This window comes from Papaver somniferum, chromosome 9 (genome assembly GCF_003573695.1).
Source record: "Papaver somniferum cultivar HN1 chromosome 9, ASM357369v1, whole genome shotgun sequence".
Classification (NCBI taxonomy): domain Eukaryota; kingdom Viridiplantae; phylum Streptophyta; class Magnoliopsida; order Ranunculales; family Papaveraceae; genus Papaver; species Papaver somniferum.
Genome location: NC_039366.1, coordinates 201,685,439 through 201,696,342, shown reverse-complemented (window position 1 = coordinate 201,696,342; position 10,904 = coordinate 201,685,439).

The window sequence follows — 10,904 nt, the reverse complement described above, 5'->3', positions numbered from 1 at the left end:
GTGATGCCAATAAATTCGATAAATCGCATTTGGCACGCATAAATGCATGCCAAAGAGTCGCGGCAATCGCTTCCCGTATGAAATGCAAGGCAAACTTGCATTTTCTTCTCAACCAACGTCCCTTCCCTATATATGTCTTATTTGCATTTCTACAAATTAGATTAGGGGAGGAAAAATCATTCACCAACTCTCGAGGCCGCATCTTGCAATGGCCCTGCCCAAATGAAGCTTCATCGTTTCAAATGAAGCTTCATCGTGACAGATGATGCAATATGGGTCTCCGGCATTGGCCTTACTCACGTGGTTGTAAGCCAGTGATGCCATAAATTCGATAAATCGCATTTGGCACGCATAAAAGCATGCCAAAGCGTCGCGGCATTCGCTTCCCGTAGGATATGCAAGGCAAACTTGCATTTTCTTCTCAACCAACGTCCCTTCCCTATATATGTCTTATTTGCATTTCTACAAATTAGATTAGGGGAGGAAAAATCATTCACCAACTCTCGAGGCCGCATCTTGCAATGGCCCTGCCCAAATGAAGCTTCATCGTTTCAAATGAAGCTTCATCGTGACAGATGATGCAATATGGGTCTCCGGCATTGGCCTTACTCACGTGGTTGTAAGCCAGTGATGCCAATAAATTCGATAAATCGCATTTGGCACGCATAAATGCATGCCAAAGCGTCGCGGCATTCGCTTCCCGTAGGAAATGCATCATCACAAGTTTTCTTTTGATTGGGCTCACGTGGTTGGGCTCCGGTTTTTTCACGTGGTTGGGCTCCGGTTTTTTCTCCCTCAAAATTTTCTTGGCGTTCACAAGTTTTCTTTTGATTTTGTGCTCTAATGGCGCAAAATCAAGACAATAATCAACCAGTTTTTGTTAATAGTTATGATAATCAATCAACAAGGATATGGAATCAATCAAAATCAAAAAATATCTATATCCCTAAGAATTATGCTGCTAACCCTAATGCTTCTGAGTTTGGAAGGCAGCTCGAAGAAACAAACGCTTCAAACCCTAACGCTCCAATTCCTAACGCGTTTAGGAATCATGGTGCAAATCCTGCAGCGATTAGGAAAGTGATGGAGACGGACAATCATGGTGCGTCTAGGAAGGAAGATGGAAATCATAGCTCGTTTAGGAAACCAGGTGATCATGGTGTTATGGAAGGATCCTATGCAGCTATATTAAAGAGACGAACCCATGTTTTATCAAAGATTGATGCCGAAACACTTTCTCATCCTCCAATTTTTTCTACAACAAATAATGATGTTTTGATCAAGATCCCACGTGACACTCATACAAGGATTAAGGCTGTGTGGAGATTTAGTTTGGTTGGTCGTTTGGTTTTTTTCAAAACCTTAAAATTCAATGATGTTAAAAGAGAACTATTGAATCAATGGAAGCTTTCTGGTTCGGTCCAATTTATTCCATGGAAGAAGGGATACTTTGTTATTAAGCTAGACAATGAAGATGACCGTAAACGTGTAAGCTATGATGGTCCATGGAAGATTACATCTCCAAACGGAATTCAACAGCTTAAAATTCATCCATGGACACCTATGTTTGATCCTGGGAAAGATAAGATTACTAGAGCTGCAGTTTGGGTTCGTTTCACAGCTTTTCCAATGGAGTTTTGGGATGAAGAGACGATTTTTAGGCTGGCAAGAGGGCTTGGTAGACCGGTTTCGGTTGATCCGCGTACTTTGCGCCATGAATATGGTTACTTTGCGGCAGCTTTGGTTGACATAGATTTCTCTCAACCTTTGAGACGAATTTTGATTGATGGTGAAGAGAATGATGAAATTTTTGTTCAAGAATATGAAATTTTGAACAGGCCAAGTTTTTGCGACTATTGTAAATCTATCGGCCATAAAAAATCTGATTGTAGAACAAAAAAGTTTGATGATTTGAAGGACAAGGCTGAAGTTGAAACTGATCCTGAGATTAAAAAAGCAATTGAGGCAGATATGGATGATCTTAAGAATTTTTGGCAAAAAGAACGAATTCCTAAAGGTAAGAAGAATATGCCGTCGGATGCTCCAATCTTGGAAAACGATCAATCTAAACATGGTGATGAGCTCATAACGTTGAAGAAGAAGAAATCTGTCCTTGAGTTGGCAACAGGAACACGAACAATCTTTCCAGACCACAGTGAGAGTGCTGGTGCTACATTAGAAGATGATGATACTATATCGGAACACGCTGAAGATGCAGTTTTGTCCGTGCCGCATATTGCTGCAACTCAAATTGCTGAAACTCGTAGCGAGAGCGATATTCAGTCCGTGCAGCTCATGGAGGATGGTGGCTTATCTAAGCAATGCGGAGATGTTGCTAACGCTGGTGTTGAAGCTTTACCTGGTTTGCATAATGAAGGTGAGGAATCTGTCCGCAATGACGATGCGGAATTGGTGTTGCGATGTGTTGGTGCAGCACTTGAGGAGCTGGTGCATGATAATTTAACCAAGGAAGATGATATTACTTTAGAGATGCAAGATATGGAAGCTTATAGAAATTATGAGGCCATGAAGGAGGCAACTAGGCAACGGGAGGCTGATGCTGAGGCTTCCAAAATTCAACAAGATATTGCTAGAACCAAGCTAAAGAACTTGAGGAAGCAGGTTTTGGACTTGCATCATTCTCCGGCTAATACTCCAATTACTATGGATGCTAATGAGGAAGCTAGTTTTAGTGAAGCCACTAAGACTTCAAGAAGATCTTCACCAGCTATATCTTTAGAAAATTTAACACTTTCTAATAGGTTTGAAACTGGGACCGAGGAGATTGATAAGGTGGTTATTGAAGCGGATGATGTGATTGAGGATCTAGTTGCAACTAGCACTTCAAACTTAGTTGAGGAGGATGCAAGAAATTTGGAGATTCTTGCTAATAAAGAGTTAGCTGATCATGAGAAGAAGGAGTTGGCGGACAAGAAGAAAAAATCTAAAGCTCCTAAGAAGAAGACAGTTGTTGTGGTTACTGTTAGTCAAGTTCAAACTCGAGGTGGAAAATCTTCTAGACAGGGTTCGGCAAGCCCTTCAAAAAGTAGAGTTAATTAATGCGTGTCTTGTATTGGAATGCTCAAGGCTTGGCCAAAGATGGTACAAAAGCCAAGTTGAATGAGCTTTACTACTTGCACAAACCTGATGTTATTTGTATTGCGGAGCCTCAGGTTCGTTGCACTACACGTTTTGTTAGGAAGCTTAATTTGCTTGATTTTTGTGATGATGTTATTACTAATGAGGTGCATGGCCAGAGAGGTAATATTTGGGTCTTTTGGAGGAATACTCTAGCAAGGCCGATTGTTTTATCTTCGTCTAAACAGGCTATCACTTTGGATTTTGCTGGGAATTTTATCACGGCTGTGCATGCTTCTTTTGATACGGTCGAAGCCAATGCTATTGGGAAGAAGTATACTTGGTCTAATTGTCGGAGTGGTATGCATAGAATTGTTTCTAAACATGATAGGGCTGTTATTAATGGTGCGTGGCATGATAAGTTTGATAACTGGAGGTGCAAGGATTTGCCGAGAATTTGCTCGGACCATTCTCCTCTTTTTGGTTTTGCTTTTGATAGTCCTAGGCCGAAGAGAGCTCCTTTTAGAATACAGAAGATGTGGCTTTCTCATCCATCTTTTTTGGATTTCGTCAAGGATAATTGGAGTGTTAGGTTGGATGGTACTCCTCCTTTTGTTTTTACTTCAAAGTTGAAGCGATTGAGGGATTCTTTGAAGATTTGGAATAGAATGGTGTTCGGAGATGTTCAGTTTCGCTTAAAGCAAGCGGAATTGAATCTTGATAAGGAGAATGATATTCTGGACCATAATGTTAGCTGTGAAGTCCAATTTTTGAAGGTTGCAGACGCTAGGAAGGCTGTTGATGATGTGCGGTCTGAGTTGGCCACTATGCTTAAGCAAAAATCGAGAACGAGTTGGTTGGAGGATGGTGATCAGAACACTCGTTTTTTCACAATTCAATTAGAATGAGGAGGAGCCAAAACACAATTTCCGAACTGAAGATTTCTACTAACTCTACTTTGTTTTTGCAGGATGAAATAAAAGATTACATTGTTGATCATTATCGTGCAAAGTTCAACGGTGGAGCTGTTCATATTGATCCGAGATTATTTGATTATGAGCATGAGAGCATATCAGCTGCTGAAAGTGCCTGTATGGATGCTATCCCGACCTTGGATGAAGTTAAAGAGGTTGTTTTTGATCTGGGAGCAGATTCTACACCTGGCCCTGATGGATTTACAGGTTCTTTCTTTCGAACCTGTTGGAACATTATTTATAGAGATCTTTTTAATGCTATTGCAAACTGTTGGGCGATGAAGAAGATTCCTAATGGCATTAACTCTAGTTTTATTGTTCTCATCCCAAAAGCTAATAAGTCTGATGCTATTAAAGACTATAGGCCAATTGGTTTAAGCAACTTCTTATTCAAAATCATTACAAAAATTATGGCTTCCAGACTTGGCACGGTGTTGAACAAATTGAAATCTGAAGAGCAAGTGGCGTTTATGAAAGGAAGAAACATTCATGAGAACATAGCTTTGGCCTCTGAACTGATCAATGAGATTAGTGTTGAACGAAAGCATGGTAATGTTGGCCTTAAATTGGATATTTCCCAAGCTTTTGACACGGTTAGTTGGGAGTTTGTTGTTGAAGTTTTTCGTCAATATGTCTTTTCTGATGCATGGTGTTCGTGGCTGCTTAGTATTCTTAACTCTGCCCGTATATCTATTATGATTAATGGTAGCCCTGAAGGTTTTTTCAGTATCACAAGAGGCCTTCGTCAAGGTGATCCTATTTCACCTTTGATCTTTGTTCTTATTGAGGATGTTTTGAGCCGCAATCTCTCTAAGCTGTTTGCTGCTAGAAGTATGCATCACATGGTGAATAAGAAAGGTGTGGCTCCAACCCATTTAATCTTTGCGGATGATATTCTTATTTTCTGTAAAGGCAATCTTCATAGTCTGCGGAATTTGAAGGAGATGCTTGGCATGTACCAACGTGCTTCCGGGCAGTATGTTAGTTACGCTAAAAGCAAATTCTATTTTGGTGGAGATAGACAGTCTCGTGCTGTTGCTATTGCAAACTTTATGGGCATGGAGAGGGCGCATTTCCCGGATAAATATTTGGGAATCCAATTGAAACCTGGCATTGTGCGTCATATTCATGTTCGCCAGGTAATGGAGAAGATTATGGAAAAGCTGGCAGGTTGGAAGGGTAAACTCTTGTCTTTTCAGGCCAGGTTAGTTTTGATCAAATCGGTAATTTCTAGCTATTTGCTTCATTCAATGTCTGTATATAAATGGCCATGCACATCCATCAAGACGGTGGAGAGGGCCATTCGCAATTTTTTGTGGTCTGGAGATGCTGAGAAGCGCAAACATTTCACGGTTCTTTATGATGACTTATGTCGTCCTAGGCGTGAAGGTGGGCTTGGGCTCAAAAAGTTGAATGATGTTAATAGAGCCATGCTTATGAAGTTATGGGTCTCGATTCGTGACTCTAATAAGACTTGGGCAAGATTTTTGAAGGCAAAATATTTCAAGGTTAGTGGCAACTTGATTGATTACAAGTTGGGTTCCTCGGTTTTTCCTGGCATTAGATTAGTGCATAACTTTGTTCAACAGCACACGCGCTCAATTATAGGTAACGATGCTAATACTTCCTTATTTTTTGATAATTGGTGTGCTGATTTTTCAATTGCACAACGTCTTGGCATCAAAACAAAGGGCCTTAATGATTTTAAGGCCAAGGTGAGTGATATTATTGTTGATGGCTCTTGGGCTATTCCTCCAAAGACTAAACAATTGATGTTACGATGCAATATTGATGTTGATAATTTGCCTCTTATTGGTGGTGGAGATGATTACAAAATTTGGGACTTGGACAATAAGGGTGTTTTCTCTGTCAAGTCGGCCAAGGCTGCTATCCGTGGACCAGCTGAAATTTTGCCAGCTGCGGCTCTTTTTTCTAGAAGTGTTGTACATCCTACTTTGGGTGTGCAGTACTGGAAGCTATTTTATAAACAATGTTGTGCTACTGATGATAATGTTATGAGGAAGACAGGTAGGGAGATGCCTTCTATGTGTCGTTTTTGCAGAGAAGATTGTGAAGATGTTAGCCATATTACTTGGCATTGCAAAATTGCCAAGAGGATTTGGAATTGGGCAGCTGAAATTTTCAATCTGAAGCCGAATGAGGACCTCGTGGCCTCCTACAAGGTGGCAAAGGGGCAGAGTCGAATGATTAAGGATCTGTGGCTTGTTGCAAATCTTGCAATAGTTACGGAATTATGGAAGTTGCGTAACAAAGCTTATTTTAAGAACATGCGGGTTCGTTGGCTGGAGTTTAAAGGCAGAGTTCATCAGGTAATTCGTGATAACTCTATTAGAATGAAGGGCCATATGCATAATACTTTGGATGATTTGCGTATTGTTAATTTCTTTAGAGTGAAGCATAGATCTTGCGATCACTCTGATCCAATTGAAGTTACTTGGACTCCACCAAATCATGGTGAAATTATGATCTGTTGTGATGGTGCATCACTTGGTAACCCGGGACAGGCTGGTTCTGGTGTTGTCTTCCGTGATTCTAACTCGGTAGTCTTGGGAGTTTTGTGCGTTGGTCTGGGCTGGCAGACTAACTTCTATGCTGAAGTTTGTGCGGTTATATATGGTGCTGTCGTTGCTCAATGATGGAATGTGAAGAACCTAAGTGTCAGATCTGATTCGATGAGTTGTTTATTTGCTCTTCAAAAAGGCGACTTGCCATGGCAGCTAATGCAGAAGTGGAGAATAGCGAAGGCTTTTTATAACAATATTAGTTATATTCATAGCTACAGAGAAGCTAATTTTTCAGCTGATGTCTCGGCCAAACAAGCATGTTTGTTGGCTGAGGAACATTATGAGTTTTATGAGGGTAGGCCAGGTTTTATTCAATCTGTTGAATGGCCTGGAGAGGTTTACTATCGTTTTTAGGTTTTTTTGGCGAGCGGCCTTTTGGCTTAGCGCTAACTTAGCTTGATCCCTGTACATTTTCGCTTTTTTATTCTATTTTATTGACCGAGTAAAAAAAATTGCATTTCTACAAATTAGATTAGGGGAGGAAAAATCATTCACCAACTCTCGAGGCCGCATCTTGCAATGGCCCTGCCCAAATGAAGCTTCATCGTTTCAAATGAAGCTTCATCGTGACAGATGATGCAATATGGGTCTCCGGCATTGGCCTTACTCACGTGGTTGTAAGCCAGTGATGCCAATAAATTCGATAAATCGCATTTGGCACGCATAAATGCATGCCAAAGAGTCGCGGCATTCGCTTCCCGTAGGAAATGCAAGGCAAACTTGCATTTTCTTCTCAACCAACGTCCCTTCCCTATATATGTCTTATTTGCATTTCTATAAATTAGATTAGGGGAGGAAAAATCATTCACCAACTCTCGAGGCCGCATCTTGCAATGGCCCTGCCCAAATGAAGCTTCATCGTTTCAAATGAAGCTTCATCGTGACAGATGATGCAATATGGGTCTCCGGCATTGGCCTTACTCACGTGGTTGTTAGCCGGTGATGCCAATAAATTCGATAAATCGCATTTGGCACGCATAAATGCATGCCAAAGCGTCGCGGCATTCGCTTCCCGTAGGAAATGCAAGGAAAACTTGCATTTTCTTCTCAACCAACGTCCCTTCCAAATATATGTCTTATTTGCATTTCTACAAATTAGATTAGGGGAGGAAAAAACATTGAAAATCATTCACCAACTCCCGAAGCCGCATCTTGCAATGGCCCTGCCCGAATGAAGCTTCATCGTTTCAAATGAAGCTTCATCGTGACAGATGATGCAATATGGGTCTCCGGCATTGGCCTTACTCACGTGGTTGTTAGCCAGTGATGCCAATAAATTCGATAAATCGCATTTGGCACGCATAAATGCATGCCAAAGCATCGCGGCATTCGCTTCCCGTAGGAAATGCAAGGCAAACTTGCATTTTCTTCTCAACCAACGTCCCTTCCCTATATATGTCTTATTTGCATTTCTACAAATTAGATTAGGGGAGGAGAAATCATTCACCAGCTCCCGAGGCCGCATCTTGCAATGGCCTTGCCCAAATGAAGCTTCATCGTTTCAAATGAAGCTTCATCGTGACAGACGATGCAATATGGGTCTCCGGCATTGGCCTTACTCACGTGGTTGTAAGCCAGTGATGCCAATAAATTCGATAAATCACATTTTGGCACGCATAAATGCATGCCAAAGCGTCGCGGCATTCGCTTCCCGTAGGAAATGCAAGGCAAACTTGCATTTTCTTCTCAACCAACGTCCCTTCCCTATATATGTCTTATTTGCATTTCTACAAATTAGTTTAGGGGAGGAAAAATCATTCCCCAGCTCCGGTGCCGCATCTTGCAATGGCCATGCCCAAATGAAGCTTCATCGTGACAAATGAAGCTTCATCGTGACAGATGATGCAATATGGGTCTCCGGCATTGGCCTTACTCACGTGGTTGTAAGCCAGTGATGCCAATAAATTCGATAAATCCCATTTGGCACGCATAAATGCATGCCAAAGCGTCGCGGCATTCGCTTCCCGTAGGAAATGCAAGGCAAACTTGCATTTTCTTCTCAACCAACGTCCCTTCCCTATATATGTCTTATTTGCATTTCTACAAATTAGATTAGGGGAGGAAAAATCATTCACCAGCTCCCGAGGCCGCATCTTGCAATGGCCTTGCCCAAATGAAGCTTCATCGTTTCAAATGAAGCTTCATCTTGCAATGGCCATGCCAAAGCCGCAAGCCATGCCGCACAATGATCTTGCACCACTCTCCAAGCCAACGTCCCTTCCCTATATATGTCTTCGTTGCATTTCTACAAATTAGATTAGGGGAGCATAAATCATTCACCAACTCTCCAGGCCGCATCTTGCAATGGCCATGCCAAAGCCGCAAGCCATGCCGCACAATGATCCTGCACCACTCTCCAAGCCAACGTCCCTTCCCTATATATGTCTTATTTTCATTTCTACAAATTAGATTAGGGGAGCATAAATCATTCACCAACTCTGCAGGCCGCATCTTGCAATGGCCATGCCAAAGCCGCAAGCCATGCCGCACAATGATCTTGCACCACTCTCCAAGCCAACGTCCCTTCCCTATATATGTCTTATTTGCATTTCTACAAATTAGATTAGGGGAGGATAAATCATTCACCAGCTCCCGAGGCCGCATCTTGCAATGGCCTTGCCCAAATGAAGCTTCATCGTTTCAAATGAAGCTTCATCGTGACAGACGATGCAATATGGGTCTCCGGCATTGGCCTTACTCACGTGGTTGTAAGCCAGTGATGCCAATAAATTCGATAAATCGCATTTGGCACGCATAAATGCATGCCAAAGCGTCGCGGCATTCGCTTCCCGTAGGAAATGCAAGGCAAACTTGCATTTTCTTCTCAACCAACGTCCCTTCCCTATATATGTCTTATTTGCATTTCTACAAATTAGATTAGGGGAGGAGAAATCATTCACCAGCTCCCGAGGCCGCATCTTGCAATGGCCTTGCCCAAATGAAGCTTCATCGTTTCAAATGAAGCTTCATCGTGACAGACCATGCAATATGGGTCTCCGGCATTGGCCTTACTCACGTGGTTGTAAGCCAGTGATGCCAATAAATTCGATAAATCGCATTTGGCACGCATAAATGCATGCCAAAGCGTCGCGGCATTCGCTTCCCGTAGGAAATGCAAGGCAAACTTGCATTTTCTTCTCAACCAACGTCCCTTCCCTATATATGTCTTATTTGCATTTCTACAAATTAGTTTAGGGGAGGAAAAATCATTCACCAGCTCCGGAGGCCGCATCTTGCAATGGCCATGCCCAAATGAAGCTTCATCGTTTTAAATGAAGCTTCATCGTGACAGATGATGCAATATGGGTCTCCGGCATTGGCCTTACTCACGTGGTTGTAAGCCAGTGATGCCAATAAATTCGATAAATCGCATTTGGCACGCATAAATGCATGCCAAAGCGTCGCGGCATTCGCTTCCCGTAGGAAATGCAAGGCAAACTTGCATTTTCTTCTCAACCAACGTCCCTTCCCTATATATGTCTTATTTGCATTTCTACAAATTAGATTAGGGGAGGAGAAATCATACACCAGCTCCCGAGGCCGCATCTTGCAATGGCCTTGCCCAAATGAAGCTTCATCGTTTCAAATGAAGCTTCATCGTGACAGAGGATGCAATATGGGTCTCCGGCATTGGCCTTACTCACGTGGTTGTAAGCCAGTGATGCCAATAAATTCGATAAATCGCATTTGGCACGCATAAATGCATGCCAAAGCGTCGCGGCATTCGCTTCCCGTAGGAAATGCAAGGCAAACTTGCATTTTCTTCTCAACCAACGTCCCTTCCCTATATATGTCTTATTTGCATTTCTACAAATTAGATTAGGGGAGGAGAAATCATTCACCAGCTCCCGAGGCCGCATCTTGCAATGGCCTTGCCCAAATGAAGCGTCATCGTTTCAAATGAAGCTTCATCGTGACAGAGGATGCAATATGGGTCTCCGGCATTGGCCTTACTCACGTGGTTGTAAGCCAGTGATGCCAATAAATTCGATAAATCGCATTTGGCACGCATAAATGCATGCCAAAGCGTCGCGGCATTCGCTTCCCGTAGGAAATGCAAGGCAAACTTGCATTTTCTTCTCAACCAACGTCCCTTCCCTATATATGTCTTATTTGCATTTCTACAAATTAGATTAGGGGAGGAGAAATCATTCACCAGCTCCCGAGGCCGCATCTTGCAATGGCCATGCCCAAATGAAGCTTCATCGTTTCAAATGGAGCTTCATCGTGACAGACGATGCAATATGGGTCTCCGGCATTGGCCTTA